The following is a 19620-nucleotide window of genomic DNA, read 5'->3' as shown; positions in this document are numbered from 1 at the left end:
GAAAACAATGGTGGGCGTGCCTCTAGCGACGCAAAACGTGACGCACTTCGGCAGTGATGTTTACGGGGAATATATGAGCGGTCGCTGATGGTCGCTTTCAGCGTGTTCTATACCTCTGTGGTCAAGATGTTTACAGAATCAAAGCGACAGAAAACATGGTTATTTCAGTTCATACTGTTTATTCCAATGTGGGCGATTAACCTGCACCCAGTTAGCATGTATTCACACTTCCATTAGGCAGGCAAGGAGCCCTAGCACCGGGCCCGCACGTTACTGCGAATGGATTGCGAAGCTTACTCAGGTAATTATTCGTTATCAAAGGCCGTAAGAAGGTGCTAAACTTGATCTGTATCACCAACGCAGTTATGATTTAGCCTTCAGCTGAACTGTTTTTCCCGCAATAAATTATATTCCAAAATTGTCGAAATTTCAAAATGTTACAATACGCATTCCGCCTTCGTAGGAAGGCAAACAGCTAGCCAAAACCTAAGGTAAATGAGAGCAGTCACCTGAGTTTCACTGTAAACATCGAACATCTTTATGTAATTAAAGGCGACCCAAGATCGACATTTTTTGACTCACAGTGGTATTATTCTAGCACAAATAATTACGTGCGAGCTTTGAAAAGGAATTTGCGCGACCTTGTGGTCATAAACATATGTCCAAGCTTAGCCCTCTCAATACTTCTGAAACTTCTCTAAAACGTTGCGTCCTCGACCATTCTTTCATGATTATATTGGCGCCATCCTGTGAAAATTTCCAACCTCTGCAAGCGACATAATGGTTTGGAGCATCCCCTAACTATTACAAATAACTCTTATCAGATGTATAAGTTCAGATATATATATTCATCCACGCCCAGGCTGCGCATCTCTTGCCTCCAATCAAACGCCAGCGCTGGATTGACCCTGACGCAGTTATCTCAAGGCTTTTGCATTACGGCGAACATTTCCAGCTGCTCATCGTAGAACATGTCCTCTGCAGTTTTGATGCAAGCCGTCACGCGTTGTGCACAATCCTCTGCTCGCGCGTCCATTTCATTCAAGAAAGTGCCACGGCACTACAAGTGCTCACCAACGCAATCCTTCTCCCCTTCACTACCCTCCGAAATCACGAGCAATCTCCGTGCGAGTAATGCAATTAGATACCACGTCCGGCCGCCTTCTCATCTACTTACTACGGCTAGCGCGCTGCTCTGCCAACGAACGCACTGCGAAATATTAACCAACTGCGGGCTGCCACTGTTTAGAACTGATAAGGCGAGGGCCGGTGTCGGACGCGCCAGTGCACTTCGTGTGACGAAGCAGCTGCCGTGCGCAGGACCATCGAAATGACCGACGCAGCATGTATGTACTAGCAGCGGCCGCTGCTTATCTCTGGGGCTAGGAAAACGGCTCATCCGTTTTCGGGCGTCTCCGCCCTGCGTCTGTGTATCACAGGGGGACTGTATACTCAAGGCGAATATAGTATACACGGTTGAGATTTCTTTGAGAGGATATAAGGAGTACGGAGCAAGAGGGTGGAGCATTAAATACTTTACTGGATGCATAACGTAGCTTCTGGGCGCACCCAGGACGACAACCTGCTGCAGAGCGCGGCAGAGTTACGAGCCATAACACACTGCCGCCGACTCTTATCTGACAGACGGAGATGTCCCCCTCGACGTGCATTATTTCTCGCCTGCGTTCGTCGCTCAGGCTGAGGCAAAGTGAAACTGCCGCTTGAGTAGAACGTATAGCGCTGCTCCCATGTATAGTCGATACGCACAACGTGTTTTGTGACAAACGCGCTTGAGTCGCCCGTGTTGCTGCGGCGATGGGCGTGGCTTGGCTGTATCCATTTGTAGACTCGTGGCCCAAACCGCATTTGTCCGGAACGAGAGTAAGGGTCTGGAAGGTTGTGTGTCGTAAGAGTGTCATAAATACATATTTGCGCCGAACGCGTTCTTGTATAGGGCGAATTTTGTGTAGGCTATTTTTTTTTCCGGACTATAATTCTTTTGCCCTTCTACTATTGTTAGGTGCGTCCTGTGTGTGACTTTTAAACGCTTTTAAGAGCGTGGATGACGAGCATGCAGTTGATGAAATTTATGCGTTAATGAATCATTACAGAACGTGGTTGGTGCAAACATTCCCAAGATGAGAAGTGGAAGTTAAGCGTGACGTGTGGCTGCAAGAGAAATGCGTTTGTTGCAGCTCACGCATGCTGTTCGATGACTTTGACTCTTTAAAAACGAGCACCGGTTCAAATAAGAAAAAACGTATTTATGACCAAAATATGAAAGCTAAGCAACAGCGGTCCATTTTTTTTTTTTTTTTTTTTTGCGAGCGATGGCACATGACATTTCCTGTTTAGCTGTTGTTCGTGACGTCACAATTCCCAAATTCAAGATCAATGAATCATAGCAGTTAGTAAATTCATTTTCTTAACCTGACTAGTATAAGCGCCCGTTATTACGCGGAAGTTATCAACTGGAGATGCCATCGGGAAGCTGATGCCAACTGTCATTATTTTCCGAATAGCTTAAATGTACGTATCGTTTGTTTTGGTTAGTAATTTATCTTTCGCTTGTTACGTCCATGCCCTTTTGTTACACCTGTTACAGTAGTTTTGTTGCTAGGCGGCAGTCTTTATCAACTCTCGTAGCTTTAACTTGAATAAAGTTCACTTTACCGACTGCAGACGTCGCGGCTACTTGAAAGATCCCAATTTTCCCTCAACTAGACTCGATTTTAATGCAGACGCCTTACGGGAAGTTACGCAACAAGTGATACCAAAGCTAGCTGGCATCGACAGGAGGACAAAATAATGAAATGTAAAAAGGAATCGTAAGCCACGACCAGAGATTAGGATTACGATGACGGGCTGAAAAACAAAATTCACGCGTATAGACAGAATTTTTCCTGGATGCCCTATAAGCTCCGTCCTCATGGAAAACACGAATGCGCATTCAGTTCAGTAGAGAGCAAGCCACCTTGAGATGCATAACCCACGGCCCTAGACGATCCAAAACAAGAACGCGCTATTGTTTAAGAACTATGCGAGCATGCGACTGCAGCAATGGCGTTCTAGAAATAGCACCACTCGATTTTTTTTTTTTTTCTCACGCGATGCGAGCGCTACATATCTTATCGTTCTATGCCGCGCTGTCTGTTTGCTCCGGGGCGGGTGGTCTGCACTTAGACACGTACAGACTATGCCGGGTTCCGAAGAGGCGGTCGCATTCTCGATACGGCGCAGTGAATCGCTAACGATCGTTGGAGCTGGTCACGATTTGCCGATGGCCAGGAGACTCAGTAAAGGAGCTAGTTTATTTACGCATTTTCCTTCTTTTTCTTTTCATTTTTTTTTTTTTTTTTTTCTGCCGTGCTTGCTGAGAAACGGATAAGCGAAACGCACCCCGTTGCGCCACTCTGGCGGCGGAGAGAGGACACGGAGCGTCTTTTTGTTTTCTCTCGCTGTTACGCTGCGTGCAACGATATACGTATGCTCGGGACGAAGTGCTCGGGTACTTTGTACTGTGCACGATTTGATCGTCTTTGTGATGCATGTTTACAGGCTGCACTGAGAGCCGTCCATTATGCATAGTGCTCGCTACTCTTTCTACAGAGGGATAAAAAGCGGGCAGAAGTAAAGTGTTGCTGTCAAACTAGGTTTTTTATGGTTACCCGCGTATGCCGACAACGCATCCAGTTATTCAATGATTTATACGTAATATAGATTATGTGAGGTTGACTTGGTGCTATACATGTTTTCCTTGTTATTCAACATAGCCAACTGCGTTTCCTAGAAGACATGTTTTTTTTTTTTTGTTTTAAATCGCACTCTGCCATGACTTGCATATTGCAGCGGGGCGAAAACCCGCAATTTAGCTATACTTCTGAATAATATTTGTTCTTTTATTTAGAACAATCAATGTCTTTTGAAAGAAGTTTGTATATTGCGATATTTAAATACACTTAATTTAGCTCCAGCTGACAGGTTCGCAAGCCCTAGGGTGCGTTTTCATTTTTTTTTTTTTTTTCTATATCGGAGCAAGTACACGAAGTCGGCGCACGTCGACCTGCATCGCTTTTGAAACTCCATATTACTCGAGACCGCGGAAGAAAGCTGTCCTTGCAGGATGAGATTAGATCACAAGTAGACAGTACAGAAGGCATTTTCTTGCACGGCATAATATGCCTTTAAAGGGCATATGCCGATGTTGGGCCAAACATCCAACTCGAGTCGGCTGATGCCCCGTGCTTCACTACGTTACGTTTGCCCGCAGAAAGATGCACTCACCGGGGAAATGTCGTTTAATTGGAAGTACCGGCCCGCTTGTAGTGGCGCTCTCGTCATCACCTTCGTGAATGAATCGTATATTTAATAAGAAAATCTACTTTTATTTCAAAGTGTGCAATGATTGCAACAGGTTTTGAGCAGGTCCCTTTTGAGCCCGAATTATCAGCGCTTGAGCTATGTAGAGTCAGTATCTTTAAACTGCGTCGATTTCTGGACGCCGCGCGCGAACTACCGATGACGGGAAGTGCCTACTTGTCCAGGAACGTTAATGTTTCTCCGCCTCCCTGACGGCCACGACGAGTTTGGCCATTCTTATCCACCATCACGGACATCCACCGAGCACTCTTTCCATTCGACCCCCTTAGTGCGTATACAGCAGAGCCAGGCAGCTCACTGCAGGCTACGCCAACGCTCGCTATACTCTTTATTGGATTGCGGGGCGCCGTTAAACGGGTTTTGCTTCACGCCTCATTAAACGCCGCCGAGCAAGAAGAGTCGGCGAATCGCCTCCCTCCACACGACGACCACCGAATTCCCGGCGCCAGACTCTGTTGGTCACTGCTGCCGCTAGAACTCGTCGAGCTGAAAAGAAACCACTCACGAGAAACGCTCTCTTTTTCATCTTATTTTCGTCCCAACGGGCTCCTCGCAAGAAGCGTCACGGGGTTTGCGCCGGCCATGGGGAACACCATGGCATCGTGGGTGTCAGTGGTGGCGGAGCAGAAATCGGGTCGTGTGTACGCGCGGCACAAGAAATTTGTCGCCCAATGGGCACCGGAGACAGCGGACCAGGAGAGGGTCCGACAACCCAGCAGGGGGAGAGGTGGCGAGGGATACATCGTGTACTCTCTTTATAACTGCTGTAAATCAAGCGTGTATGATTTACGAGCGCCCCGACAGCGGCTGCAATTAGGCTTTGCGCACCGGAAAGCGGTTACAGCATCCAAAGCTGCAGCTCAAGGGAGGAGGAGGACGAGGGGGGAGGGAGGGTTCTATGGATGCCGCTTGCTGCTGCTGGCCGTAAACGTCGCGTCTGCCACGACGGCATCAAATGTTCGGGATACGCGCGCGAGAGGCTATGGTGAGACAGTAAACGAAACTATACGCGTGAAACGTTGCTCGAATTAAAACGAGAAACAAGCGCTACTGAGAGTGCACTTGAAGCAAACACTTTTGCGACGGTGTCAGGCTGTAAATAGAGGTGATTGAGTCCCACTTCAAGACAGACAAAGCAAATTTAGAAGACAAAAAAAAAAAGAAAAAAAGATCGGAGAGTCACACATAAGACAGCTTGTATATCAACGCGAAAGCATGACCACGATAGCAAATGTTACAGGAGCGTCTTCATGTTGCACCCTACAGCACCGGCACTCCCGTGCTTATTTATGCAAGCCTCACACGCTGTAATTTTTTACGATCGCACAAACTTCCTCCAAAATATCACACATGCCGGCCCGGTGTTGTGGCTGTACTCGACCTGCTCGTCGGACTCCCAAGCCTCCAACGTCCCTGCACGCGTGCTTTGAAGTAGAGCACTGCTGGGGCCTGACTGTCCGGCCCAACCATAGCCCATGGCTCCAAGCTCGGTCACGCCCCGGCCCTGCGCTCACATAAACCAGGCCCGGACCGAGCCCGAGTTTCCACGACTAGGCCCGGCCCAGGAGCGGCAAATTCTGCGGAGATGCCTCAAAAATGTACTGCTTAACCTCGGAATAAATCAAGATGAGAAAAAAGCCTTACAAAATATTCTTCTCAGCAGATAAGGGCAAAATATAGTAACCGCAAACGCAAAGGCTCGGTCAAGACATTTTATTCAGTTATCGTGCAGAATGTACGTTTAAAAGCTATACGTTACAGGTATTATATATATTTTGAAAGAAGGCTAGGTTGAGACGGCAAGGTTGAGACGGCAAGGTCGTGACGGCAAGGCCAGCGATGCCTTGTCTAGCGTTTTACTCCGATGACAAAACCCAGGCGCGTGCCGGAGCCGGCGCTGCGGGACGATGATGATGGTATGCACAAATGAAAGAGGTAGATCATGGAATGAACAAATTAAAGAGCATCCACGGAAGGCTCACACAGTCTGCCCGGGGGGTCGGAAGCGGCCAGCCTGGCCGCTCCTAACTAATCGATGCATCGCGGCGCACGAACGGTTTCTAAAACCCCTTGATACTTTTAAAGTTACGCCAACGATTGAACTTTGCCGCCGCCGCGCTACCTCCTCTCCTCCTCCTCGCCCCTTGCGCGCCCCTTCGCTGAAGGCCGGCTCTCCGCCCGATTTCCTGAGCGACGATTGGTCTCCCTGCCGTTACCATTGGAAACCGACGAGCGTCCGGCGTTTTCCTTGTGTTTTCTTTTTCCTTCGCGCCATTTTTTCTCCTAGTCTCGGCGAGCGAATATTGCGCGCTGTGCTTTTATTGCAGCGTGCAAGCTCTATGCCGTGCTGTTGCGCGTACAACTGCAGCAAGCGACCTGAAGATGGTTATGCGGTATTCATGATATCTCAAGGCAAGCGTGACGGCTTGCGCAGGAGTCAATGGATTCACAAGATTAGTCGAAAGACGTTTATTCCTAGAAACAACAGAGTTGTTTGCGACGTCGAGTGCCTTTCTCACTCCCCGTAATAACGCGTCACCTGACGCTGCGTTTTTTATTCCTGCTTGCTGCTCAATATTTTTGCGGCGGCAGCATGTTCATTGTATAAAAATAAGGTTGTCATCTGCAGCATGCTGAATATTCTGCGAGGCTCCAAGGCTGTACAGTCAGAAACAGGGCGCTATAATTTGCTTTTTGCTGTCAGAAATAACTGAAAAATTAGTCTCTCGATTGCATTTGTCGCGATTATGATAGGATTCCTGGCCTCCTTCACTAAAAATCAAAATTCGGGCTTGTAGAGGAGCTAGCCTTTCCAGCTTTTACTTGTAGTGTGCGTCGGTTACTCGGGAGCAATGAATGCTGGCCCTGAAAAACTCTTTGGCAAGTAAACCCGAGGTATTGCGGGTAATCTGCACTAGTTAGGTCATATGGAATTTTTTTTTTCAATTCTTGAATGTGCCTTGCCATGCTTCGACGCACGCGTGGGTTAAAAAATATGCGTTCGTTTTATCAGGGATACGGCCAATGTGCAGGAGGTGTTCATATGATCACACACTTCTCTTTGACAATGACTACTAGGCGTTGGCAGGTTACCTTCGCTTTGAAAGCTGGAGCTCTAAAAGCGCGATTCCGCGTATTCATTTATTGCGAGAAAAGTTATCCCATCGATGTCAAATCAGCCGGAATCATTGCATCAATTTTCTGTATTTACGAAACTTAAACAATCAATAATGATTACAGTTATTATGTAAAAATAGGGGAACATTTTGCGAGCAACAATTCTTAACACTGTAACATATTACTCATTTCAAGTGTATGCAAAATTTTTTTTTTCACCTAGCCTGAGTAATTATCTCATCGCTCTATGTTCTAGCTACATTTCACTGAAGACCAGTTTGAGCCGCCAATATTACACGAACTCGAAAAAAAAAAAAACAGACCAAACGCAGTTCCATCAATTTTCTCTCACCGACCTGTCCTGAAGTAAAGGAAGCCTCCTCGACAGAGACATGAACCTCGCGCTGATAGTAGTCAGTTATTTCTGTGGCTTGCTCTTTTCCCACCTCTATTTATGAGAAAACAAGAAAGTATAAGAATTAAAAGTCAATGTATAGTTGTCTCGTCAGATATTATGAGATAATAGAGATATGACTGACAACGTAAGTCAATGAAAATTGAAGTATATCAATGGGTCATGGGACGGCACCAGATTAAATAGTGATGGTTATGAATAGTGATAGGTAATGATGGTGACTGTTACGGATAATAATAGTAAATTATAGTAATAGGCCCGGATAGTGAGGTGATAGTGTTCGTTGCGGATAGTGACAGTTACGATAGGTCTCTGGCATTAGTAGATATAGTGATAGATAGGGTAGCGATAGTTAATGAATTGGCAGTTATATGCTTTCTCATTTCCGCACGTTGAAGACCTATGTGCACCTTGTAATTTTTTTATTTGATTGTTGCGTTCAATGAAATCAAGCTCTTTTACACAGCGCATGAGACCACAGCATGCTTGCCCCAGAACTTCAGTGTATCTGCAATAGGGCCCACCACTTCTCCCAGTGTATCCTGCTTTCTTTTAACCGCACGCGAAGTCTGTGAGGGGCCACGTACTCCTAAAATTATTTAATTCCTCCATCAGCATCATATCAAGACTGCCGTGGCAAACCTGTTCCTTGCCTCGAAGCAGCAAGGAATAGCTCAAAATTTGATTTTATACAAAATTAACTAATGAACGCAGATTATCGCGGATCGCTAACTAGCACAGTGCCATTACACTTGGCTTAAGCTTTCCAACGGTATACGGTTCGGTGTTGCAGCTAAAATTTAGATTTTAATTGCAATTTACTAAATATCAATTAATTTGACCCAGTAATTGATTGAAATACATGTACAATTAACCAATAATCCAATCTCATGGTTGATCACGTGACATATACTATGCTTAGAGAGATAGCTTGACAGTAGCGAAATAGACTAAGTCCTGCTTTAACCTTCTCTAATCTTGAAGTTCAAAGCACCAGCCTGGATCGTTTTCTGAAGTTTTACCGCGGTGACAGATTTCACGCTCTAAAAAAAACAAACACAAAGTCAGAGGCAGTACTAGATTAAGTGCACAAAGTAAAACCTTATCATAAGACTTAAAAAGTGTCTGTAGCACAGAACTCGCCTGAAAGCTTTGTTTATCAGTATTCCCCATTCAAACAGTTCTAAGAAGAAACCAATCAATTCATGAACTTTACTATCGGCATTCTCAATGCTTTTCTCGCAATTTTTCAAAAATTTTGTGCACTCCTGAAGCGCAGACCTGGCCCAAAAGCTCGCGCTTCACTCACTGCTGCGGCCGGCCGGCGGGCGTCAGGGGGAAAAAGCGTGTCGTGCGCAGCGCTCGCCGCCGCCGCGCGAGGAGAATCGAGGAGGAAAGCGCGGCGCGGAGGAGAGTGTCGCTACTTTCAAATTATCAAGGGACTTTAACGGTTTCAAGCGAGACACATGAACAATTTCAGTTCCACGGTGGCGTCGATCGGCTGGGGGATCAACAGGCGTCACTTTGTAGTTCACTGGGGAAGTTTGGCTTAAGACCTCATAGGGACCTACGTAGCGGTGGTGGAATTTGTCACTAAGGCCAGGGGTGCGCAATGGTGTATAAAGCAGTACTTCGTCGCCAGGACGAAAAGAGACCACTCGATGTATAGAATCATAGTGAGTCTTGCGGTCTTCCTGGCACGCTGCCGTGTTGAGGCGGGCAAGATGACGGCATCTGGCCACAATATATATATATATATATATATATATATATATATATATATATATATATATATATATATATATATATATATATATATTGTGAGCCTTCCGTGGATGTTCTTTAATTTGTACATGCCATGATCTTCCTCTTTCATTTGTACATACCATCATCATCGTCCCGCGGCGCCGGCTCCGGCACGCGCCTGGGTTTTGTCATCGGATTAAAACGCTAGACAAGGCATCGCTGGCCTTGCCGTCACGACCTTGCCGTCTCAACATAGCCTTCTTTCACAAGTGGTGGAGGTCGAGTTCGATCCCCTTGCTGCCTCTCACTGGAGCTACGTTCCGGTCGTCGTTTGGCAACTACCACCATAATCATGTCCACCGAGAGCAATCCCGACCCGGCCGGACCCTCTACCTCAGCTGCACCGACGCCTCCGACTCTGCCCACACGTCAACGCGACCCACCGCTGTTCGCTGGTCGTCGTGACGAAGACGTGGACGACTGGCTCGACACATATGAACGCTGCAGTGCCTATAACCGGTGGGACGATGCTTTAAAATTTCTCAACGTTTCGTTCTATCTAATTGAGGTCGCCAGAAACTGGTTCATTAATCGCGAACCCCACACTACTAACTGGACCACTTTCAAACAGCAATTCCGACAATACTTCGCCGACCCGGCAGTTCGGTCTGAGATCGCGAGAAACAAGCTCGCTTCCCGCATTCAAGGTCCCGACGAATCATATGCGTCTTACATAGAGGCTGTTCTTGCACTTTGTCGGCGCATTAGTCCCACCATGACGGAACCTGAACGTGTGCACCACGTCTTAAAAGGGATCAATGCTATGGCATATCACACCTTAGTTGCCCAAAATCCTTCAAGTGTCGATTCAATTATTACGACCTGTCAACGCCTCGACCAGCTGCAGTCCTCTCGACTACAGCCCGGCTTCGCAACTGCTCCGACCTCTGCTGACTTTGATCTGCGGGCAATGATTCGAGCAATCATCCGCGAGGAGCTTCAAGCCCTCAATCCTTTCTGTCGACAAGGGTGCGATCATTCTTCCGCACCTCCTAATGACGCCGTTCTCCGCAACATGATTAAAGAAGAGTTAGCTACCATCAGCCGCCCTATGACATCCGAACCTTCTGCAATCCGCCCAGCGCCGACCTACGCGCACGTCGCTGCATCCCCCCCTTCTTTGGATCCCCCACCCCGACCGGCACCAACATACAATCACATCAATGCAATGGCGATGGCTCAACCGACACAACCCAATTACGCACCTTGGCGTCCCCCCCGACCAGTCTGCTATTACTGTGGAATTAGAGGACATATATCCCGCTTCTGTCGTCGCCGCCTTCAGAATGAGCGCCGTGGTTACGACACCTTCGAATGCGACATGCCTTCAACCTCATATTATCAACGCCGGTCTATTCCAAGCCCACCTCGACGATCCTCCCCACCTCCAGTATCTTCCTCTGAGCCTCGTGGGAACCATGTATCCCGACGCCGGTCCACATCCCCATACCGCCGCTCAGTTTCTCCTCTCCGCCCCGCAACCGGTTTCCCTGTCCGCCATCCGGAAAACTAAGTGTTGCAGTTTCCGGAGGTCAAACTGCACGCTGCGAACTTACTAAAAGTCCTCCTGATCGCCCGTATAACGTTATTGGTGTTATCGCTGAAGGTATACCGGTTGAAGCTTTGATTGATACAGGGGCTGCAATTTCTGTCATTCACGCTGATTTGTGCTACCGTTTGCGAAAAGTGACAACCCCATATGATGGGCCTCAACTCCGTGGAGCCAATAACGTCCCTTTGCGCCCTTCAGCGAAGTGCACCGTACGAGTTGTTATCGACGGCATCCGCCATCATGTGCAGTTTGCTGTGCTCTCACCTTGTGCGCATCTCATGATTTTCGGATGGGATTTTTTGTCAACCGCTTCAGCGTTAATTTCTTGTGGTGACCGAATTATTCATATGACAGACAGCGATTTTTCATCTGACTTTTCTGAACGACATCATCCCCTCGTTGCCGCCGCTGATACTGTTTTGCCTCCTCAGTGCGAAAAACTACTTACTGTTGTTTCTGAACACATCACTGACGGTGACGTCCTCATAGCACCATCATATAGTCATCTTGCACGCGGCATCGCCTTCCCGTCAAGTCTTGTCCGGTTCCACAACGGCTCAGCGACAGTAGTGGCCACTAACACATCCCGTGAATCCCTCGTGCTCCCAAAAGGAACTTCTCTGAATTGTATGGTGGATGTTCAACCTTTTTCCCTGATGGTGCTCACCGCCCCTCCGCCTCAGCAACGTGTTTCGTCAGACGTCTCTCTTTCTGTTCTCGCAAAGACTATTAATCCTAAACTCACGCCGAACCAACGCCAAGAACTGCTGACATTGCTTCGACACCACCAAGCCATTTTTGATGCCACTTCCACACCACTGGGACGGACTAGTGTTGCGCACCATCGCATCATTACTGAAGGTAACTCTATCGTTCGACGACGGCCTTATCGGGTTTCGCTCTCTGAACGAAAAGTAATTGAAGAAAATGTAAATGACATGCTTCATCGCAATATAATTCGTCCTTCAACAAGCCCATGGTCCTCCCCAGTAGTGCTAGTTAAAAAAAAGGACGGCTCGGTACGCTTTTGTGTTGATTACCGCGCACTCAACAAAATTACCCGCAAAGATGTATATCCGATGCCGCGAATTGATGACGCCCTTGACTCCCTCCAAGGCTCCGAATATTTCTCGACCGTGGACCTTCGCTCAGGGTATTGGCAAATACCTATGCACGAGGACGACAAAGAAAAAACCGCTTTCGCAACACCCGATGGCCTTTACGAATTTAATGTTATGCCTTTCGGACTTTGTAACGCACCAGCCACATTTGAAAGAATGATCGACACTGTACTTCGTGGCCTCAAATGGAGAACCTGTTTGTGTTACTTGGACGACATTGTCATCTTTTCGGCAACCTTTAATGACCATCTCACGCGCCTGAATGAAGTCCTCACCTGTCTCGCTTCGGCAGGCCTTCAGCTCAACACCAAGAAGTGCCACTTTGCACAGAAGGAAATTAGAATATTGGGACATCTGGTCAGCCATGACGGCATTCGCCCAGATCCTGAAAAAATAATCGCGGTCTTGAACTTTGCTCGTCCACAACGGATTACAGATTTGCGCAGTTTCCTCGGCCTCGCGTCCTACTTCCGGCGTTTTATAAGGCATTTTGCAACTATAGCTGCCCCACTTCATGAGCTACTTAAAGCACGCAGCCCTTTCGTGTGGACTGAGCAGTGCGAAACTGCTTTTAATGACCTCAAGCACGCCCTTCACATCAGATCCTGTTCTTGCCCACTTTAGTGACAGCGCTCCAACTATCCTGCACACCGATGCCAGTGGTCACGGTCTTGGCGCTGTACTTCTGCAGCGTGATGCAACATCGCGTGAGAAAGTGATTGCCTTTGCCAGTCGGACTCTCACTCCAGCTGAGAAAAACTACACCATTACCGAGCAGGAGTGTCTTGCTGTCGTCTGGGCTGTCCAAAAATTTCGCCCTTACCTATACGGTCGGCACTTCACAGTTGTGACCGACCACCATGCTCTTTGCTGGTTGTCTTCACTCAAAAACTTGACAGGCCGACTTGGTCGCTGGATTCTACGCCTGCAAGAATACCATTTCGACATCACTTATAAATCTGGTCGCCAACACCAAGACGCCGACGCTCTCTCTCGCTGTCCCCTTTCGGAATCCGCTTGCTGCTTTTCTTCACAATTCATTTCCACCTCTGACCAGAGCCAACCATCTCTTTGCCCGACGTATATCACAACCGTTTGTTTTGACGACTCTGAGAACAAGCACGCTTTCCGCTCACAGCAATTAGCCGATGCCTACTGCCGTCCTATCATCGACCGCCTTATCGGCGCTTCGGACCCGCCCAATGCTAGGCTTCGCCGACAGCTGAGCAATTTCAAGCTCGAAGATGGCATCCTACTCCGCTACGTGTATTGCCCTGATGGAACTCGCTGGATCCCAGTCGCGCCGCGTGTGCTTCGCCCACGTATACTGGCGGCTCTCCACGATGACGCTACTGCAGGTCACCTTGGTTTTGACAAAACCTACGACCGCGTGAGAAAACGATTCTTTTGGCCTGGCTTATCTTCCACCGTTGCCAAATACGTCGCATCCTGCCCTCTGTGCCAACGTCGCAAACGGCTGACTTCTTCGCCCGCTGGCCTTCTACAACCTCTTCCTTGTCCCACCACGCCATTCGACGTAGTCGGCATCGACTTATATGGTCCCCTACCTCTCTCCTATGGGGGTAACCATTGGATTATAACAGCTGTCGACCACCTCACACGTTACGCTGAGACAGCACCTGTACCGACTGGTTCCGCTGAAGAAGTAGCAAATTTCTTTTTGCGATCAATTGTATTACGACATGGCGCTCCTCGGGTGCTCCTAAGTGACCGCGGTACAGCCTTCTTATCGAAAGTCGTTGCCGAAGTTCTTCACGCCTCATCCACCCTTCATAAGACAACCTCAAGCTACCATCCCCAGACTAACGGTCTGACTGAGCGATTTCATCGCACCTTGTCGGACATGATATCAATGTACATCACACCAGATCATCGAAATTGGGACACTATTCTACCATTCGTCACATTCGCCTATAATACAGCAGTACAGCGAACTACCGGTTACTCTCCATTTTTCCTTGTTTATGGCCGTCCTCCCACTACAATTTTCGACGCTTCCTTCTTCTCTACGCCCGACTACTCCGCATCAGTACCTACCCAGTTCTTATCTCGTGTGGCCAGATGCCGTCATCTTGCCCGACTCAACACGGCAGCGTGCCAGAAAGTCCGCAAGACTCGCTATGATTCTACACATCGAGTGGTCTCTTTTCGTCCTGGTGACGAAGTACTGCTTTACACACCATTGCGCACCTCTGGCCTTAGTGACAAATTCCACCACCGCTACGTAGGTCCCTATGAGATCATAAGCCAAACTTCCCCAGTGAACTACAAAGTGACGCCTGTTGATCCCCCAGCTGATCGACGCCACCGTGGAACTGAAATTGTTCATGTGTCTCGCCTGAAACCGTTTGTGCGCCGCGATGCATCACTTACTTAGGAGCGGCCAGGCTGGCCGCTTCCGACCCCCCGGGCAGATTGTGTGAGCCTTCCACGGATCTTCTTTCATTTGTACATACCATAATCTTCCTCTTTCATTTGTACATACCATCATCATCGTCCCGCGGCGCCGGCTCCGGCACGCGCCTGGGTTTTGTCATCGAATTAAAACGCTAGACAAGGCATCGCTGGCCTTGCCGTCACGACCTTGCCGTCTCAACATAGCCTTCTTTCACAATATATATATATATATATATATATATATATATATATATATATATATATATATATATATATATATATATATATATATATATATATATATATATATATATATTGTAACAGTGCAGAAGAAGATGAAGTTTAGAACACAAGTGAAGGAGAAAGACGTTAAAAAAAAGAGGACTCTCGTGCCGGACGCGCTGCCGTTGACCAGCTGAGCTCCCTGCCCTATCGTCTTGTTGTTCAGCGCTCCGACGTAACGGAAGCCGAAGCTATCCGTTAGACGCAGGTGGCCGTTTTCGAATCGAACGGTCGCGGCGAAGGTATGTACGGGGTTGTCTACAATGGAAAAGACAAGCGTAATAGCAAAATAGTTGCACTGAAGAAGGTCCGTCTCGAGAGCGAAGATTAGGGCGTGCCGTGAACCGCCATTCGGGCGATATTATTCGTGAAAGAACTTCGGCACAAGTACATCGTTAGCCTCGAAGATGTGCTGATGGAGGGGTCCGACAAAATTTACCTGGTGTTTGAGTACTTATGGATCTCAAAAAGTACCTCGACGGATTCGACAAGAACAAGCAGCTGGACGGAAAGCTCGTCAAGAGCTACGTGAGGCAGATTCTCGAGGCCATTTTGTTCTGCCATCAGCGGCGGGTGCTTCACCGGCACCTGAAGCCTCAGAATCTGCTCGTTGACAACAACGGCATCATTAAGGTGGCCGACTTTGGCTTGGCGCGGGCTTTTGGCATCCCAATCAGTGTCTACACCCATGAGGTGGTCACCCTGCAGTGGTACAGGGCGCCGGAAGTGCTCCTTGGCGCTCAGCGCTACTACACAACCATTGATATCTGGAGCATTGGCTGCATCTTCGTCAAGATGGTAACCCATAAGCCTCTGTATCGCGGGGACTCTGAGGTTGACCAGCTTTTTCGCGTTTTCCGGACCCTGGGCACTCGAACGGAACAGTCTTTTTGCAACGTCTTTCTCCTTCACTTGCGTTGTAAGCTTCATCTTCTCCTGTACTATTACAATATATATATATATATATATATATATATATATATATTATATGACTTCTTATTAGAAATTAGCTATTGGGCCAAGTTCTTTGCTTAAACAGACAGATTTCTAAAGCAATACGCTCTTACCCAATGCCATTTCTCGCAGAATATGGGTGTTTTTTTCATGGCCGGGAAAGGGGGGTTAAAAGCAGACAGTCCAAGGCTATCTTTCAAATGACGACTGCCTGCCGAGGAATGAATTGCAGGTCCACGAGCGGTTTTTTGTCAGGCTTTAAATCTCCATTTCTTAGCGATAACACAAAACCAAGAAGACTCAGAGGGCGCATACGGGCTGGTTAGTACATGGTCATGAATAGAAAGAAACAGCGCTAATAAGACGTGATACAGAGCGCCTTCTGGTGGATCCGACAGTGTGCGCTCAATGGTGTTGTGTACTTTAGCAGGCGCGTGCTCGTGTGTCATGCGTTACACCCCCCTTTTCCTTTTTTTTTTAATTTTTATTTATTTATTTTTATTTTTTTGCTCGCTTCGTTGAAGTCGCCAGGCGTGTGCGCCCGAAGTTGTTTGGTCAAGCCACTGAGGATTAAACTCGTCTAGAAATAAGCTTTCTCTCATTCGGCGTCAACAAAAGTTCTAGACTGCTTTATTCCTAAACCACTGAACCGAATTTAGCGTCGGGATTCCTTCATTTCCAAAAGAAGCCGTAAGCAGCTAGCCCCAACCAGTCCGGCCTGTGCCCGCCACTTCAGCCTTGGCCTGGGCCAGGCCCGCAACGTCAAACCAGAGTCCGGCCTGGGCTCGACAAAACACCAATTTGCCGTCCCGGCCCACGGGTAGGCCCGAGCCCGTGCATAGCTCTAGTTCGAAGGGTCGGATTTCTCTTTTTTCCCCATTGCACCCGCTCTCTTCGTACTGCTGCCGACGGACGGTGAATGCGGCACGCCGCCGACGGATCTTTCGATCGATGGCGGCCAAACTTTCGCTTTTAAATAACGCTTGGAACCTGAATGCGTCGACATGTACTGTCCCTGCCGTTGATTAACTTCACTGGCGCGCCGCACTTTTTTCTTTCTTCCACTAGGTTAAGGCCTTCTCGGTACTTCACGTCGCTGGTTTGGGGAATTCTTCCTGCTTGTTATTTTTCATGGTGCAGAGACTGACAAACCATTAACAATGTCAACCACTCAGTCTTACGGGATCCCATTATTTTAATGCCCCGGCCGATGTATCTGCTGAAAGAGGCCACTATGAATAGGCGCATGGGAGCCGAAACACTGCACTTCTCTCGAGTCTGCGCGCGTATATGTATAGCACAAGCTCTCAGGAGCTCCCGTAAAAATATATCGCCTGAGATAAAATCGTCGAATGCGCTATTGCTTTATAGCTTTCGAGTTGCGGAGCGACTTAATAGTTTGGAATATGGAACACATCGTTTTGCAGTCGCGATTAATAATTTTTTAACGAGACACTATTCAATTTTTCTTCTGAGTGAGTATTTACGCCTCTTTCCCCTAGTGTGAGAAATAAAGAAAAAGTCTCGCTTATCTGCGCTAGAAAGTGGAAGGCCGGGCTCCACAGGTCGCGCCAAAAATCTATTTCGACGCACCGCAGCTCGCTTGCAAAAACAGCGGCGCCTATATCAATACCCCTACTCCATTTCTTGGCCTTTCTTGTAGCTGAAAAGGATCTTCTCAGGATCTGCTAGCAGCGGCAAGCCGTTATTTGTACCCACCGAAATGTGGCCATCCTGAGCGGGGTGGAACCGGAAACTGATTATTTATCAGAACGCAGTAGTGACTATGCGAGCGCGGCCTTAGAAAGTCTACGAGTGTGTTTTAATATATCCACGCTAAACTCGTCAAATGAAGAAGTAGGTATGGATATGGCGTGGTATGTATAGTACGGTATTTATGTGTGCGTATGGTATGCAGTGGTACGGAATAGCGTATGTGTTACAGAATGGTATGGCATGGCGGTGGCGTAGTATGGCATGATATATGGGCATGGTTTGACATATGTCGTGACATGTCATGTTATGGTATCCCAAAGCTGCTAATCGACGACGAGAGACGCCGCAGTGGACGACTCCAGATTAATTTCGATCTCCTGAATTCGTAGAAGTAAAATAACAAAGAAAAACGTAGAAGGAAAAGAAGACAAATAGAACTTAAAGGGGAGAAGAGGACATGGGAACAAGGAAACGACGCCAGAAAGGCCATGGACGTTCGTACAGCACAAATCACATGTGTAGGTGTCATGTACTATTTGCTGCCAGTACGCCCGAACCAGTGCCGCCAAAAACACACTCCAAGACGTCTTTTCCCCGCGACTGGCGTGGGAGGCAGTTGCACCGGCGCCTGTCGGGCTTTAGTGCCGGCCGCGACAACCGACCCGAAGACGTTGCCTGAGTAGACGTCTCACATACGTGGCTAATCATCCCGCCCAATTGCTGCGCCGATGATGAAGCGGGAGGGTATTCTCGGCGGACGCGCCACCGCCAGCGCTCGTTAGGGCTCGGCACGCCGCGGCTTCCAGTGTTGCCGCCTTTTCCTTTGCACAGACGGAGATCTTATATCGCTCCCACAGGAACGGAATTTTGTCAGCGGCCGTGCTGGGTTTGCACCCGTTGCTGACACGTCTTTAGACAGGAGAGATAAAAACAGAAAAAAAAAGAGAGAAGAAAAACATGGTGGCACGCTAGTGGAACAGCGGAGACTCTTGCGCGTTCGCTCGATCAGAGGAAGTGACAAGGAATAACAGCAGCAAGAACAATATGCGGTCTTATCCCCGTAGGGGTAGCGCTTGTTGGAAAAGAAATAAAAGCGTCTGGGGAAAAGGAGAGCAAGAGAGGGAAGGGAGAATCACCATAGAAAGATTTCCTGACGTGTGCGTGAGTTGCGGAGCGCATGAGGAGGAGGACGAGGAGTGGCGAGTAGGGGAGGGTACGTGAATGGAGCATTCTTTCATCTTTCTTTTTTTTTCTCTCACCTCGGACGCGAACCCGCGACTTGCGGCCCGTCGCAAACGCAGAACCCCCTTTCGGGACTTGCGCGTTTTCCCGTCTCGCCAGTTGACGTTCATTATCCGCTCCGAGCGCCATGTCACTCCGGCGCTTCGGACGCTGACACGCCTCGGGCTTAAAGAGACGCGCAAATAATAATTCACGCCACCGCTGCTGCTGGGACGCGCAACGTGCCGGTTCCACACGCCTTCCCTTCGTTTCTCTCTTTCCCAATGGTTCTGCGTTCTTCTCTTTCGGCTCTATCGTTCTTCGTCTTCAGTTCTTTCCTCGTTCCTTTGTTCCTTACTTCGTTGCTCTGCCTCCCTCGACAAGACGTACGAAGCGAACGCGCGCAAAAGCCTGGTTGAATTTCCTTTCCGCAGTTCTGGTTGAGAGCGCGGCCGGCGGGATTTCGCTTTTCTATTTACCCAACACTCGCGGCGCGTTTTCTTCCTTCGGGACAGCATTGTTTGCTCGTTTGCAGCGCGTTTGTTCCCAGCCGCCGCGCATCTTGCCTGTTTGTTCGTGCGAAGCGAGCACGCGCGCGCGGCGAATGGAGTTGGAGCGACAGCTCGCAAATCACGACG

At 48.3% G+C, this 19620-nt stretch overlaps 1 protein-coding gene and 1 pseudogene across 3 annotated transcripts in view; one reads left to right on the top strand and one right to left on the bottom strand.

The window, feature by feature from the left end:
• LOC146193889 (uncharacterized) overlaps positions 1-19620 on the bottom strand; it is a 397134-nt gene that overhangs the window by 338943 nt on the left and 38571 nt on the right. The gene's annotated exons all lie outside the window — the stretch shown is intronic.
• LOC146193890 (cyclin-dependent kinase 1-like) lies at positions 4963-18440 on the top strand (annotated as a pseudogene).

Source organism: Amblyomma maculatum, chromosome 4, assembly GCF_055883805.1.
Source record: "Amblyomma maculatum isolate TAMU_Amacu chromosome 4, ASM5588380v1, whole genome shotgun sequence".
In the NCBI taxonomy this organism is placed as follows: domain Eukaryota; kingdom Metazoa; phylum Arthropoda; class Arachnida; order Ixodida; family Ixodidae; genus Amblyomma; species Amblyomma maculatum.
This window is presented reverse-complemented; position numbering and strand designations above follow the sequence as displayed.